Below are 14,937 nucleotides of genomic sequence, written 5' to 3'. Positions count from 1 at the left end.
GGTCGGGTGTGTATGTGTGGACAGGCACGTGTGTGTGCAACTTGTGTGACTGTCACCAAGCTGCGCTCTCAGGGACCAGCACACAGCAAAGCACGCTCTCACTTCACGGGGAGTGCTGTCCAGGCCCCTGTCTGGACAGTGCCACGGACACCACCCGCATCCTTGGAGCCCATCCCACTCCCGCGGTTGAGGAGACGGCAGGACTCTGGTGGGCAGGGCCTGGGTCCGCGGATCCACGGTCCTGATCCAACCCTTGTAGCCCGCGAGGCCCCAGCGCCATCGGCCCTGCCCTCCACCCTCCTGGCTGTCTCCCTGCTGGAGCGAGAGGTCTGCAGGAAGCTCTCCTGGCAGCCGAGAGCAGCAGCCGGAGCAGCCACCGCAGCAGCCGGAGCAGCCGCAGCAGCCTCCAAATCGGACTCTAGCCCTTTAAATCTGCTCAGTTGCCAAACAAGAAGAGGCACCAGACCCTGTTAATTAACGTTCGCCCTGGTCCACCTTCCCGATGGCTTAGAGGCGCTCCTTGACTCCCAGCCATGGATCTTGGAGAATTTCCCCCGAGATCAGCAGGAGGTATGGTCCTTGCCGAGGGCGCTCTGAGGCTCGGCGGCTCTAAGTCAATAAGAACACTGGCTGCAGGGACGCGCGCCGGCCCCTCTCTGCTCCCCTCTTGGGGAGCCCATGTTGAGTGGAGACAGATCAAGTTTCCTGGGTCTCAGAGGAAGGGGAGGGGGCGCCCTAGAGGGAGCGTGTTTGTTTTGCCCTGGCCTCACTCGCTCCCAGCGGCTGGGAGAGTGGGGAACGGGCTTCCTTAAGCCCGGCTCCTGCACATCCCTTCTTCCTGGCCGGGCCCTGCCCCCGATCACAGAGAAAGGGCATGACCCTGCCTGGACCCGCTCCTCAAATCCACGTCCCCGCTCGGTCTGGAGACAGAGTGGACCGGCCCCGTGCTGTGGGAAAACTCGTCCAGGCAACTTTCCCTCCGTGACTCTCCTGGAGGAGCCCCGTGCTCCCCGCGCCCCTCCCCGGCTTTGCGCGCTGCCCCATGGTCTCAGGAATCCCTGGCCCCTTTCCTTGGCGCCTTTTGAGGAAACTCACTTCCAGCCGAGCCTCGGGTTCTGTGGCAGAGTTGTTTTTCCCAGGAGCCTGCGCTAGCCTGGCAGGGAGAGGGAGGGCTCGTCTCCCGCACACTGCGTTTTGTGAATTGCACTCAGGCCCAGAGAACACCGGCTGCAAACCCTTCATTGACTCTCTCTCGCCCCCACAGCTGCGTTCTGGGCTGCAGCTCCCCCAGTCCCCTCCAGGGAGAGCTCTCCTCGCACCCAGCTTCGCACGCCTTCACAGACATCCCGAGCCAGGTCCATTACGGCTGATAGGCCGTGGGTCCTGGGACGCGGTCCCCGCGGCACGGGGAGGGGCCTCCGTGGCCCTGTCTCTGGGAGAGGCGCCAGGGAGGGAAGCACTCTCCTGATGTTCGGGTTTCAGGTGCACCGGGTGGGGAGCAGCTCCTCTGGAGCCTCGCGAGGGACGCGCACCAGGCACGGCGGGTGGAGCGGGATCTTCTGAGTCCTGGCCAGCAGTGCCTGACTGGCACGGTGGGCGCCGTGTGTGCTGCCAGCCCTCTCAGGGCCAGCACAGGCGCCGCCTCTAAGTGGGCTGGTCTGTTTCCCAGGCACCAAGGGGACCTGCAGTCCGTGTTATGGAACAGCAGGACTCTGCCCCAGAGGCACTTGGTGAGAGGAGGCTCCTGAGCCTAGCAGCGGGCGCTGGATGGGGTTGCCAGCCGGTGTCCATCGCTGCACCTGTGTGACCGTTTGGAGATTCCTAACAAGGAGCCTAGTGAGAGACGTTCCTGCAAGCCATCAGCAGGGCCTGTCGTGTGGGCAGGGAGGAGGCCCAAGGCCGGTGGCACTGGGGTCCCGTGGCAGGGGTCCCTCGGCCTTTCCCTGGGCCGTGTGTCCAGCTGGTGGGAGTGGGTCACCGAGGGCTGTGGGCCAGGCTGTGGGAGCAGGCGCCTTCCGGGCTCCCAGCTGAGGCCCAGAGGAGGGGTCCAGAGCGCTCCACAGAGCCAGGGCCACCTTCTGCCTCTCCAAGGCGTGGGCTCTCTGCCTCTGCAGCCATCGCTGCGCCAGAGCAAAGCCTGCCTTCCACGTTCTGGGGGACGCCCAGGAGCCTGAGCTCCTCAGAGAGGCCTGGGACAAGTGGCCAGCTGAGTCCTTGGACTGGCGGGCCACTCACGAGTTAGTGCTCTGCGCCTCCCCGTCCGTCTTGTCCACTTAGAGTGTGTGTGTGTGTGTGTGTGTGTGTCTGTCCCTGATTGTGGCTGGCTTTCCGGTAGCCAGGTTCGGATCCTGGTGGAGTCCATTCAGACCGGGCAATGCTGTACGTGTGGGACCCACTGTGCTCTCCCCGTGACCTTGGGACTCGATTGCCAGTGGTGGGGTGGAAGGGTCCCCTGCAGGGACTGACACCCTCACTGGCTCAGCCCCGTCCCCGGGTCAGGGCCAGCAACACGGACCTCCCTCGGTGGAACCTTAGTTTTCCACCTGTGATGTGGCCACGTGGGCCGGATTACGTGGGTCGCTCAACTGACGTGTGACATCTGCGTGTGCCACAGGTTCAAAGACCAGTGGCCACCGCAGCCCTCAGATGAACGCACGGTGACCCAAAGGAGGGAACCCCCCAAACAGCCGCAGAGGCTCCTCCCTGGCCACGGACCTGCCTGCTCTGAGGACGGGGAGGACCTCGTCTGGGTCACTGCCCCTCCCTGTCCTGGAGGCCAGCCGAGGGAGGGCATGGCACTTATGTCACATGAAGTTAGTTGAAGGAATGCCTGGTGTCAGGCGACATGTCACCTTCAACATAGGTGATTTTAACGACTGAGCAAGACCAGTTCTCCCTCAGTTTACTTAGGAAACAGAGCTGAGCCAGACAGATCCAGAAGCCCCGCCGTGGGAACGAACCTGGACTAAAACGCGTCCGCGGTGGGGAGATCTGAATCGCAGCACATCGCAGCAGGCGTGGCAGGTCCTGGCCCCGGGATGTCCTCAGAGCCGGTCAGCTGCTGAGCAGTCGAGGTGACCGCCCCTTCCCTCTGCACCACCCACTGCCTCCTCGCGGCTCTGACGCAGAGGAAGAGGCTCTGGCAGGGGAACAGCCTGGCGGAAGGAGGCGCTCCCGCCGTGGCCGTGCTGGGTGGACGGGTCAGCTCATACCAGCGGGTGAGCTGCCCTGAGGGCACCGAGCTGCCCGTGAGGAGCGTCGTGGACGCGATGACATCTGTCAGACATCATCTTCAGGATGTGACCCACACCACCCTACGCCGACGGTCAGTGCCTGGCCACCAGGGGCGACAGCACCGTGCTCCAAGTGGCGGAGCCGCAAGTCTCCCTGGAGGCTGGGCAGTGCCGCCATGCGCTCCCTTCAGCTGGGGGGCCCCACCCGAGGCCCAGAGAGGGCCTGGCCTCAGCAGCGGGCGCCTGGGCCACAGGAGCCGGCAGCAGTCCCTGGCGGGCACCGAGGGCTGTGTGAGGGAGGCTGCAGAGGTGGCACAGGCCAGACCCCTGAGGCCTGGGTGTCCTCAGGGTGGACGTCGTTCTCCAGGAGCGAGGCTTGTGAGCTGGTGCCATGCTTGGGGAACTGACGTGGGCACGTGCGTCCTTAGCTGCGCCCCTTGCTGCGCTGAGGTCAGGGAGGAGCGCGGCTCGGCCATCAGGGAGACCGCAGGACTGGGCCCTGGGGATGGCCGGGGAGCAGCTGGACAGCAACATTAGGGAGACCGCAGGAGGCAGCAGACAGGTGTGTGTGCACAATGGAGGGAAGCAGAGCAGAGGGGTGTTGCCGGGCAGTGGGTGTGAGCTGAGACAGACGCTGGCAGCGTAGGCTGCGGGCGCTGGGAGAACCCGGCCTGCCATGGTGCTGGATGGAGCCAGGCAGGGCGGTGAGTGGAGGGCATATCTAATGTGGGGGAGGAGGTGACCATGTGGCCCAGCAAGATGTCATGGTGGCCACTGAGGGGTCGTTGTGGAGACCCCAACGTTTCTCCTCGGGGATGAAGACGGGTCTTGCTGGTGGGTGAGCCGTGGTGTGATTGCTGGGTGAGTCCAGGGGCCTCCAGCCTCTCTGGCCCTCTTGAGTGTGGAGCAGGCTTGGGGAGAGCAGGGCCCAGGCTCCCACGTCCACTTGGAGATGTTCTCCAGCCTCCAGTGGACAGGCCACGTAGGCAGCCCTGAACTGGCTGGCAGCAGATGAGGTCATCAGGGATGGACAATGGCTGCAGAGGACGCAGGACTGAGTTCCAAGGGTCACAGCCTCCTAATGACAGAGCCACAGAGAGCACAGTGTCCTCCTGTTCAGGGCAGTTTGTGCTGGCCACAGATGGGCTCTGGTGTGTCCCCAGAGGCCATGCACGTGCCACAGGCATGGTGCCCGGTTTGGCACTATTGGGAGGTGGCAGAATCTTAAAGAGGTCTTTGTGTCTTGGTGGCCTATCCTTGAAGGGCCCCCTGGTCCCTTGCCCTGTGTTTTGACCCCTGACCATGAGGGGACAGCTCTGCTCTGTCATATGCCCTGCCATGACATGCTGCCTCCCCAGGCCCAGGGCAATGGGGCCAGTCATGGATCCAAAGTTCCACAGCTGAGCCTAATCAGCCTCTTCTTTGTATAAGCCGATGGCCTCAGGTACTTGTTACCATCACAGAAAGCTGACTGACTCATGCCTGTCTACAATCTGTCCTGTCCCTCTCTCCTGGCCTCTGCCCACCTTCCACTGGCCTGCCCAGATCTCCAGAAGCAGCCCTCCTCTGACCTCCCGGTCCTCCATTGGCTTTGGCCTCCTCTTCTCTTTTCCTGTGCAAATAAACTTCTCTTTCTTTCAGAATTAATTGCACACCTACTAGGCATGGAGGATGCAGAGAAAAAAACTCAGACTTTCCTTTCCTGAAAGATCTGCTTATATGTGTATCATCTACTTCCAGGAAGCAGTTTTGGTTTCATTTTGTTTGTGCATATACAAGGAAATATATAAGCTAAGTATAAAATATCTTGTACCGAGAATTTGTATTTGAATTCTACAATTTAGAATAGAGAAGAGAAAAAAACAGAATGCAGAAATTAAGGACATAGGGTTCTGTAAGAGTATGATGGAGCCACTAATCTGACCCCCACTTCTTGGTCAGATGAAGGAAAGCGGGAAGGCCTTTGAGATGGACTGATGTGTGACGCGCACATGAAAGCGCTCATGTCCGTCACCGGGTCTCTGCAACAGCCCTCCCGCTCTCAGTCTGAAGGAGGATGTGCTCCTCCTGGCCCCTGGGCCAGGCCGTCCTCCTCCTGGGAACGACATCCTCCACCTGCCTTTTTGGACGTTTTGGGAATTGCTTTCTGGGCTCGTTGTTCCTAAGGTAATACACTAGATTCATAAAGAAAACAAAATTTTTCTGATACTTCATTCTAAAAGAACATTTTCTTCTTGGGTTTCATTTAATCCCTTAAATGAAAAAAAAAAAAAATAGGTGGATGGTATCTTATTCCCATAACGCCTTTTGAATAGCACAAGAGTCGTGTTACATAGCAAAGCATAAAATATAAAACCATGAAGCCGGGACTCAAAGTCATTTCCCGTCATCTGAAGCCCAGCGAGGATGGCTGGAGGGGGAACCTGGAGAGAGATGGGTGTGGCCGGCAAGATGGGGCGGTGACCAGGCTGGAGGGTCCCTGGGGTCCAGAGAGCAGGCAGTGTGGTCGTCCTGCAGCAGCCACTGGCCCTTAGCACCAACATCATGTCCCCAGTGCTCCCTCCCAGTCACTGAAGCACGGTGTTTCCCACACCTCGGCCGGGACCACGCGTCCACGTCTCTGGAGGTTCGCTGAGACCCCCGTTCCCGCCTCTGCCCCCCCTGAATTCCTGCTGGCCTGGCTCCTCTGGGAAGGGGCTGAGAATTGCCTCTCACATCTCCCCCAGGGGCTGCTGGGGCCGCTGGGTGCACACGGTGGAGAGGTGCCTGGCAGGAGGGCGAAGGCAGGCAGCAGGGGCGGGCAAAGCTGGTCACAGGCCTGACCCAGGAGTGGATGAGGCGGGCGGCCCGCTGTGGGGGCGGGGGAGCCCTCCACCTCCTAGCCTCCCAGAGACCCCAAGAATGCAGAGGGCCGCGTAGCCCGAGACCAGCCCCAGAGGCCTGGTCGTCTCTCAGAGACCCAGGCACGGTCTTTGCCTGCAGTCCCTCTGCCCACCTGCCCACTCACCTGTCCAGTACAGGGAGAGTTGCAGGCCAGGCCACCGCTCAGACCCAGACTGGGAGCATCCCAGAGCTCTCCTGTCCATCCAGCCGCTTGCAAACGCAGGCTGTCCTCCTCCTGGGGAAGGGGTCACCCAGCTGGATGTGGCCCAAAGCTCCCCGAGCTTATTCCATTAGCTTGTAGTGCAGAGCATATGTCAAGTGGATTCTATGTCCCTGGCAGGTTATTACCCGCTGAATTAGTGTGGCGAAATAAAAACTATAATAAAGCTGTACCGTGCTCTTAAATTGTTAAAATTTATTATGAAATGTGCATGCTTATGGACTGATTTTCGCCTGTGTGCATTCGCCTGCGCCTGGAGCCAGGGAAGATGGACAGCAATCTGTCACGGCGGGGGGGGGGGGGGGGGGCAGAGAGCTGGCCTCTGGAGAGGCCCAGCGGGACAGCAAATCCACATGTCCCCCTCCGCATGCCACCTCTCCCGGTGCTGCCTGGGTTGTCCAGGGCTCCAGGCTGTAAATCCTCATGCTCTGGGAAGGAAACCCGCCTGTCCACTTCAAGGAGGCGCTGGGTGAGGAGAGGAGCGTGCAGAAGGCAGGCCTTGTGTCTCCCCCGGCAGAGGCCCCATCCAGGGCCCCTGCTCCACCTCAGCTGCAGGTGGGCTGACATCCTCGGCCGTGGTCTTCACAGGCTGCTTTCCAACCCTGGACCCAGGAGCCAGATTCCCTCAGCTCAATCCAGGACTGACTCCGGATGGGCCTGTCAGCAGGGAGCTGGTCATTGAGCCATCTAGGCCTCCCTAGAGTGCAGGGATGAAGCCGGGCTTCCCTCCCCTCCACCTGTGGGGAGCACAGGATGGTCTCCTGCTGTGGAGAGAGGGGCTCCGTGGGCGGGGCGGCTCCACTGGGCCTCTGCATTAGCCAGGTGCAGGCTGGGCCTGGCTCCAGCCAACACAAGCCTCTGGCCGCAGGGCAGGGCGCATTCTCTTATTTACTGGTCCTGGGTCCTTGCTGTCCCCCCAGACCAGCTGATCGCTGGTCAAGGTCAAGACACTTGTGCCCCAGAAGTAGGAAAGCAGAGCTCAGAATGCTCCCAATGCCGAGGCTGAGCATGGCCTTGCGTCTGCCACTGTATGCGGGCTGCTCTCGGGCCGCCAGCAGTAGGGATGGTGGACATTCACAGTGTCCCAGGAGCAGGGAGCCTGGGGGACCGGGCCCTGGCCTTGGGGCTCCCAGCCTTGCCACGACCTGGGGGATCCATGGAGGACTGAATGGGGTCGTCCTTGGCTTAGGATCCCTCTGGGAGGGTCTCCCTCCAGCCTGTTTCCCTCCGGTCCTTGATGCAGTGTTGGCATGCTGAGCTGGGGAGTGGACCTGGGCTGAGTCGCTGCTCGTAGGTGGACGCTCCCGTTGGACAGCAGTCCATCTGTTCTGATCCTGGGACCTAAGCTGCCACCTAGGTGGAAAGGGGAGGGGATGACCCCCGTCTTGGGGACTGTTGGGCAGCGCAGGTCCTTTCTCCCTTGTAGTCACTAATTTGGAGGAAAACAAAATCATACCAGCAGGAACTTAAGATGCCCAAGCTCCAGTGAGACTGTCCCACACAGAGTCTCCCCTCGTCTGCCCTTGAGCCTGAGGACAGCCATGGCCTCACCCCTTCCCACGCGCTCCGGATGTCACGCCGGGCACCCAGAAGACAGCAGGATGGCCGGGATGCGGGACACAGTCAGCTCAGCAGCAGCACCACCTCTGTGCCAGGCGAGTGATTTCCTAGCTTTGAACCACAGTGGAATCGCAAATGTGAGGGCTGGCGATTGCCAGGGCAGACGGTGAAGTGGCCGACCTCGGGGCCCTGGCGCCCCGCGACATTCAGACCCACTGACGTGTTCTCCACCCTGTTCCAGAAAGGAGGCAAGCAGTCGCAACAGGGGTGCGTCCAATGGCAAGACGCAGTTAAGTGAGACGCAAAGGACAAAGTCACCAGACAAGGGGACAGCTGGACCCGGGAAGCCAGGAGGAGCCGGGACAAGGTCAGACCCAGGACTCAGGAGTGGTCTCCTGGTGGCCCTGAGCTCTCTCACCCACAGAAGCAGGAAGGTCCCATAGAGCAGGCCAGCTCCACAAGGCAGAAGCCAGCAGGTGCTCCGGAGAGGCTCGGCCATTCCTGACCCTGCGGGCTGAGAGATGTATTCCCTGTGGCTCTTCCAAGGAGTGCACGGGGACACAGCCCCAGGGTCCTGGGTGGCCCAGGTCACCTCCTGTAAGGCTTCCCAGGGCTCCGGGGGGTGGGGATGGCTGGCCGCACCGTCCTGAGGTCCCCTTCAGTCTCACCGGAGCTAGGTTTCCCACCTCTCCTGCATGCCGTCCTCCCAGGACAGCTGCCTTTCACGGAGGACACCCCAGCTGGGGGGAGCAAGGTGTGCCACCTGTCCGGGTGGGCTGGGGGATGGCAAAGGACAGGCACGCTGACCAGCAGGCTCTGCAGACCCTGGGCCTCAGCTTCGCCCCTATCGTTTTTAAGGCTGGGGTTCCTCGCGCCATTTTACTTGAAGAAAGCCCCCCCACACCCACTGATAGCTTTGTAACCACGGCATGGGAAAGTGGACGGGTTAGCAGCACGGTACAGTGGGGACGCTGGGCGGGTCCAGGTGATTCTTCTGGACAAGCTCGCGGAGGGCAGTGTCCTGGGCTGCTGGCCAGGCCTGGCCCCATATGCCCTAACAGTCGGAGCACGGGAGGTGGCCCTGGAACCTTCCCATGCAAGCCGACAAGGCGACCAGGATGCCTCACAGAACAGGACGCTCTTCAGGATGTGGCTGCGGCCAAGCCCGCTGTGAGCGCTGGCACCTCTTCCCTCTGGCTGGCTTCAGTGGGGTCCATCTGGGCTGTCATGGCCTGTGCCCTGGGGCCTGTCGTCAAGGCCCCCCTGCCAGTGAGCAGGCGGAGAGACCCCAGCAGGGTCCCAGGTGGGGTCAAGAGGAGCCCAGCAACCCCCTCAGCTTTGGCCACGGCAGGACGACTGACCCAGAAAGCCGGGAATCAGGAGCACTAAACCCCCGTCGACCTTGGTGACTCACCTCTCCACAGAACTCCCCCGCGCTCTGCCTCCAGCCTCAGAACATTCTAGCTTGTCTGTTTTGTGTTGCTGGTGGTGTTGTCCCTAAAGCACTCACCTGTCTGAACGGTGAAGGAGGAGGACGATGTGTGATGGAATCCAGTGGCGCTGGGCTTCAGAAGGGCTGCGCTCTCCCTGATTCTGCTTGACCACAGCCCCCTCCTCTGTAAGAGCCACTACGAATTTGTGACCACCAACTGTTGCCCCTGGTGAACAGGAAACAGTGGACTTTCTGTCCTCCGTCCATCTCATCCAACAGGGGGCTTGGGCCCAAAGGTAGAAGATGGGGAAGGAAGGATTCGCCTTACACCACATTGGTGCCTAGGGACCGTCCACCACTGGAGGAGCTGGACAGGCGAGGAAACCCAGGCCCGGGTCTCACAGGCGCCATCCTGGAGTGAACAGCATGGCACAGAAGCTCGGCGGTTTCTTTTGGGGTCCTGAGTTGATTCTGATATCCACGTCAACTTGAAGTTGGCATCCGCGGCAGGAGGCCCGCTGCCCACCAGGATGCATCCTGAGACCCCAGCAGGTGCCTCGGGTGTGCTCCGTGCTGGGCCCCGGGCTGGCCTGTCCCTTTGCGTACACACCTGAGAAGAGGCTCAGCTTGGGAATCGGGCACCGTGAGAGGAAGCCGCACTCATGGTGGAGCAGCGTGGCGGTGATACTGTACCACGAGTCACGCAGGACTCCTGACCATCCACTTCCAGACTTTCCACCTATGATGCTCAGGCCTTGGTGACCAGCTGGGGAGGCGGCCATCGCCTTTCCTGCTGAGAGTGGGCTGCGCTCTCCTTCCCGGATGCCTCAGGATGTCCTCAGGCCTCCTCTGTCCACCTCGCCGGGCTCTGTTCTGGGGACAGGGGCATCTCCTGCCTGGTAATCACGCCTGAGATTCTGTGGGCGCCCAGCTTGGTGACGGATGGGTGCGTGGAGGTACTGGGCTCCCTGGGGGTCGAGGTCTCTTCTGCTTCAGCAGGGCCTCCGGGGGCTGCACAACAGCTGGGGTCTGTTCCCTTGGCCTCACTGGGCAGCTGGAGGGCCATGCGGTGTGGGCCGGGGGCCAGCTGAGGGCACCCACCCTCAGCTGTCTACGGTCCGCGGCTCCTGTGTCCCCTCACCTTCTCACCATGGTGTGTCCTCCATGTCCTCTGACTCCTCAAGAGCCAGACTCCATGTTCCTGGTTTCCACCATGGTAGAGGCCGTGGTAGGCAGGATGTGGCCCCTCGCAGCCTTTCCCTGTCCTGGGGGCCACCTCCCCTGCGTTCTCAGTGCCCGGCCACACCAGGGCCTCGGAGCATTGTCCAGGGTCAGTGGTCATTGTCTGTAGGAGAGTGACCTTTGGAGCTGCTGTCCTGTAAGACCTCTGAACTCAGCAGATCAGTAAGCACACAGTAGGGCGGTTCCAGACCGTGGTGGTGACAGACAGCCAGGCACTGGAGCGTGGAGGGGTGGACACAGCCGGCGGCTGGAGCGCCTCTCCAGGAACCCAAGGAGCCAGCCCTGCTGTGGTGAGTCACGCAGGGACTGGAGACTTCTCACGGGGCCAGAAGTCCTGAAGGAGGCCCAGGGTCTCCTTCGGCCTTCGCGGGGCAGCCCTGGCTCTGTAGAGAAGTGGAGCAGAGCCAGCGGGCAGCTCCTGCAGTAGTGGGAACAGGGCAGACGACATCACCCCAGCCAGGCTGTGAGCCCCATGGTGCAGTCTGCCTGAGCAGTGAACAGCAGGGGTCAGTGCTGACCGTGGCTGGCCACCATCCTCAGAACCAAAGACCAAGGTCTCCTCAGTGGCCGCAGCACCACAGCCCTGCCTGGCGCTGCTCGCCGCCCTGTGGGGCCTGGTCTGGGCTGTGCAGGCGTATGTTCTCGTGGAGGACATGAAAGTGTTAGGTGCTCCAACCGCCCAACAGTCCTGGGTCCCTCCCCCACGTCTAGTCCTTCACCCAGACCAGGTGCCTCCACACGCCTCGGGTAAGTGGACTCACATGGGAACCTCATGTCCTTTGCTTTCTGGAGGGCAGCAGAGGACATTCCTCCCGACTCCCTGCTCATGCCTGAGTCCCAGACACCCGGGGGGAGAGGGGGAGGCCCAGTCACGGGAGGGCTTGCCGTCAGCCTGAGGCGCTTGTCGCCTCTGAGCTGCCGTCGTGTGTGTGTCTGGCTCCCTCAGAGGGCATTCTGGATGGAGGAGGAGGACCCTTACAATCTTTCTCCAAACCACCAGGCAGCCACGTCCCCCAGGGGCAGCGTGGATTCTGCATGCAGGCAGGCCTGGATCCACACCCGCCTCTGCCACTCTCAGGCTGTCCATAACTGTCAGTTTTCCATTGTTGTAATGAAATGCTGAAACTGGATGACTTTATGAAGTAAAGAGGCTTATTTGGCTCACGGTTGTGGAGGTTCGAGGACGTGGTGCTGATTTCTGCTCGACTCTGGTGAAGGTCTCATGGCGGATGGCATCGTGGTGGCCTCTTGTTCTAGAGGGAGAGGTTACAGAGTGAGCTGGAAGCCAGGTGACCCACTGGGAACTAACTGGGTCCTATCAGAGCTCTGTTAAGGCCTTCTGAGGGGCCGCTCCAGTGAGCAGAGGCCCTCCCGCTGGGCCCCGTGGAGTCCCGCCACCTCTCAGCGCACACAGAGGAACGAGCTCCCAACCTGTGACACACTCGAACCCGGTCCCACCACAGCAGTGTCCGTCCTCAGCATGTTCCCAGCCCATGACCCTGTCACCTCGTCCGTTGGCAAAATATGGACACGCCCACTTCTCAGGGAGGCTGAGGATCCGCCGAGCGAGGGGCCAACGGGCCCTGGCAATGGTCGAGCCCATCCCTGAGGCTGCGCCATGACGGTGGCTCCTGAGCCTTCCTTGGGAGGGACGCCAAGCCCAGGGGGAGCCTGATAGCCGAGCGCTGCCAGTGTCCTGGGCCACGTCCTAGGGCAGAGGCTGCCACCAGCTGTCCCTACCCAGGCCCAGCCCCTCGCCCTCCCAGAAGAGCTGTCAGGAAAGGGGTGGTGGAAAGCAGGACAGGAAACACCAGTTATCCTGGACGCCTTGGAAGGCAGAGCGGGACCCAGCCCTCGGCCCTGCCTGGGGGGCCGACAGACACTTCACGTTGACACAGGAGGACCTGGGGGCGTGAGGCCTGCGAGATTGGGCGGCCTGGTGGACTATGCTCTGGTGGACACTCTGTCCTGCTTCTGCAGGTGGCTCCTGAGAGCTCCTGCCCCCGCGAGGGGCGGCTCCCACGTGCTGCTCAGCACCCGTCCCTCCACCTGTGATCCTGGAGGGGCCTCGATGGAGGCCTCAGGCACCCCTCCCGGGGTCGGGAACGGGCTGCTGCGAATGTCTTCTGGAGGGCTGGGGTAGGCGAGGCAGATCAGGGCCAGCCTGGCGGTGCCCTTCTTAGCTGGACACTGCACGCCTGTGTGCAGAGCCGAGGGGTCTGCAAGTTAAGGTGAGAGGAGACGGACGGGGCAGGAGGCAGGGGTCCCAGCTCCCGCCCGTCAGCACCCTGCAGGGCACCTGCAGGCCCAAGGGACTGCTTAAAGCAAGGGCAGCTTCTCGCTGGCTGTGCAGCACCACAGGCTGAGACCCCAGCCTCAGGTGGACACATGGCGACCGGGCAGAGGAGGCTGGAGATGGCGTGCGGGTGCACCTGGCGGGTGGTGAGCTCCTGCTGTGACGTCTGGGGCAGGCAGACGCCCATGACAGGGTCCTGATGGAGAGGCCTGGGGCCTGCAGGCTGGGTATGTGGTTGGTGGTGTCCTCAAGCCCCCCAGGCCCCTGGGACCACCCAGTGTCAGACCCACTTGAATCCCAAGAACCTGACATTCATCTAGGACAGGCCTCCTGTTGCCAAGGTAGGAAGTGATGACAGAAAGAAGAGGCCGTGTGTGGGTTCAGGACTGAAGTGTGGTTGCTCTATCTCACCAGGATTTGCCTTCGAGATTGAAGGTGCCAATCAGAGGCACTGAAAACTTTAGTCCCTAATTCCAGAAAGTTCAAAATCTAAAATACTTTAGAATGTGCCCCTACACTGGAGACAGGGCTCTGCCGTAGGAGCCTGCTGGGGTGCCCGGCCTGCCTGGGGGAAGCTAGCCTGCAGCGCTGCCCAGGAGGAATCTTTTAGAATCCAGCAGGAGTCTCCACCGGGAATTGCACATCTTTGATGGAGCCAGTGCTGGGCCAGAGACTTCACCAGGAGTCCGGGAAGCCTGGGTCCCTCCCACAAGGCCACAGACTCGGATACGTGCATTTTCCAGAGAATCTGGATTATAAAATGCAAGACTTCCTTGGAGTCCTAGATGGGGTGTGGCATCAGGTGCCAGGCCTTGTCCCTGCAGGGCAGTAACTATCGCTCTTGTGCCCCAGGGCTGGTGACTGGGTGAGGTGGTGGCAGAGCTCTTGGGAGGCGAGGTTGCTCCCTGACCTGTGCTGGGCTGTCTGCTCTACTCAGAAAAGGAAAAGAGGAGAGGGTGGAGGGAAGGACCGCGACCTGTGTGCAGAGACAGGGGAATGGCAGGAAGCGGGAGGGAGCATAGGAACTTAAAACAGAAAAAACAGAATAAAGTAGAAGCACAAGTTAGGAATAATTACCCCGTCAAAACACAGAACAGGGAAACCAACAAGAGGAAACGGGAGTGGTGAAGTGCCGTCATCTGAAGTAAGATGGGTTGCGGCCGACGAACTAGAGGTAAGTGCACCAGGAGTCCGTGGGGAGGAGAAGCCACTAGCTGGGGCGCAAGCAGGACAGCTGAGAGCAGTGTAGACCGGGGGCAAGGATCCTCGAAGGGTCAAGAACGAGAATTAAAGCCGTAAACGATGAGTGCGTCAGCTGAGTCTCACGGGAGGGCCGCTGAAAACTCAGGGTCCACATTCAGAGACCCCAGAGGCCGGGTGGGTTCCCAACCACGTCTCAGGGCATCCTGGCTAGAGAGGCCCCTCCAGAAGGGCAGTGTCCTCGGGGGTTCGCGCCAGCCTGGGCCCTGCTAATCCCACCACAACCAAGCAGCAGCTCAGGAAGGTCCCAAAACAGGGCTCCACTCTCTGGGATGGGAAGAGCATTAGGGCCTGCGGTCCACACCCAGCAGTTGGGAAAAGGCCCCAGGAGCAGGCCCCGCAGCCCGGGAGGTGCTGGGGCCTCGCTGGGGCTTCAGAGGCCATGGGTGCCCTTACCAGGGACCAGGAGCTCAGTGAGCGTGGCTCTCCCTCTGCCTGTCCCTGCGCCTGCCTCATGGGGATTGTGATAAGAACCTGAGCAGCCGGGAGGGAAGCAGCCGGGCCTGTGGGGTGGAGCCAGGTCAGGTGGCTGGGTCCCAGCACACCTGGGTGCAGGGCTGGGTGGTGTCTGAATCTCCTGCACCTGGTGACACCTGGTCTCATTGCCCCAGCTTCTTTCTGGTTAAGTCTCCATACGTCTCTGGAGTTAGGGCTAGGGTTCCGGGAGCACCCCATCTGCATGCCCACCTGGAGTGCTGGGAAACAGGGCAGTCCTGGGCTACTGAGGCCAGTGGGGATTCCAGTGTGCACACAGTCAGAGCGAGAAGGGCCGCCAGCGCTGCCCAAATCAGACTGGGAGGAGTAACCGAGC

At 61.3% G+C, this 14,937-nt stretch overlaps 1 protein-coding gene across 2 annotated transcripts in view; it reads left to right on the top strand.

The window, feature by feature from the left end:
• Positions 1 to 239: 239 nt before the first annotated feature.
• CALN1 (calneuron 1) overlaps positions 240 to 14,937 on the top strand; it is a 381,358-nt gene continuing 366,660 nt past the window's right edge. The window contains exon 1 of one of the 2 annotated variants that reach the window (XM_079120227.1): positions 240 to 570. The gene's annotated coding sequence lies outside the window, so the exon portion shown is untranslated. The remainder of the gene's footprint in view (positions 571 to 14,937) is intronic. The other variant, XM_079120229.1, reaches the window with a different exon arrangement.

This window comes from Sciurus vulgaris, assembly GCF_902686455.1.
Source record: "Sciurus vulgaris genome assembly, chromosome: 18".
NCBI lineage: Eukaryota > Metazoa > Chordata > Mammalia > Rodentia > Sciuridae > Sciurus > Sciurus vulgaris.
The sequence above is the reverse complement of the archived record's forward strand: the minus strand, read 5'-3'. Positions and strand labels throughout refer to the sequence as shown.